Genomic DNA, 1,203 nt, shown 5'->3' with positions numbered 1-1,203 from the left:
GAGGGGGTGGTCCAGAATGTCAAATTGTTTTAAAATCCATATTCACTAAAACTGATGTGGTCAGGGCGTTCACAGTGTGCACCCAAAATAACCAAAATTGGCATTTTATAATATTTCGCTTCCTGAGGGGGCGGTCCAGAATGTCAAATTGTTTTAAAATCCATATTCACTAAAACTGATGTGGTCAGGGCGTTCACAGTGTGCACCCAAAATAACCAAAATTGGTATTTTATTATATTTTGCATCCTGAAAATTTTTTTTTTTTTTTTTTTGAACTGAAGAGCTGGTTACTCAGTGAGTAACTTGGAGTAACCACGATGACACCACTGCCCGAGGGGGTGGTCCAGAATGTCAAATTGTTTTAAAATCCATATTCACTAAAACTGATGTGGTCAGGGCGTTCACAGTGTGCACCCAAAATAACCAAAATTGGCATTTTATAATATTTCGCTTCCTGAGGGGGTGGTCCAGAATGTCAAATTGTTTTAAAATCCATATTCACTAAAACTGATGTGGTCAGGGCGTTCACAGTGTGCACCCAAAATAACCAAAATTGGCATTTTATAATATTTCGCTTCCTGAGGGGGCGGTCCAGAATGTCAAATTGTTTAAAAATCCATATTCACTAAAACTGATGTGGTCAGGGCGTTCACAGTGTGCACCCAAAATAACCAAAATTGGTATTTTATTATATTTTGCATCCTGAATTTTTTTTTTTTTTTTTTGAACTGAAGAGCTGGTTACTCAGTGAGTAACTTGGAGTAACCACGATGACACCACTGCCCGAGGGGGTGGTCCAGAATGTCAAATTGTTTTAAAATCCATATTCACTAAAACTGATGTGGTCAGGGCGTTCACAGTGTGCACCCAAAATAACCAAAATTGGCATTTTATAATATTTCGCTTCCTGAGGGGGCGGTCCAGAATGTCAAATTGTTTAAAAATCCATATTCACTAAAACTGATGTGGTCAGGGCGTTCACAGTGTGCACCCAAAATAACCAAAATTGGTATTTTATTATATTTTGCATCCTGAAAATTTTTTTTTTTTTTTTTTTTTGAACTGAAGAGCTGGTTACTCAGTGAGTAACTTGGAGTAACCACGATGACACCACTGCCCGAGGGGGTGGTCCAGAATGTCAAATTGTTTTAAAATCCATATTCACTAAAACTGATGTGGTCAGGGCGTTCACAGTGTGCACCC

This window comes from Aedes albopictus, chromosome 2, assembly GCF_035046485.1.
Source record: "Aedes albopictus strain Foshan chromosome 2, AalbF5, whole genome shotgun sequence".
Classification (NCBI taxonomy): Eukaryota; Metazoa; Arthropoda; class Insecta; order Diptera; family Culicidae; genus Aedes; species Aedes albopictus.
The sequence above is the reverse complement of the archived record's forward strand: the minus strand, read 5'-3'. Positions refer to the sequence as shown.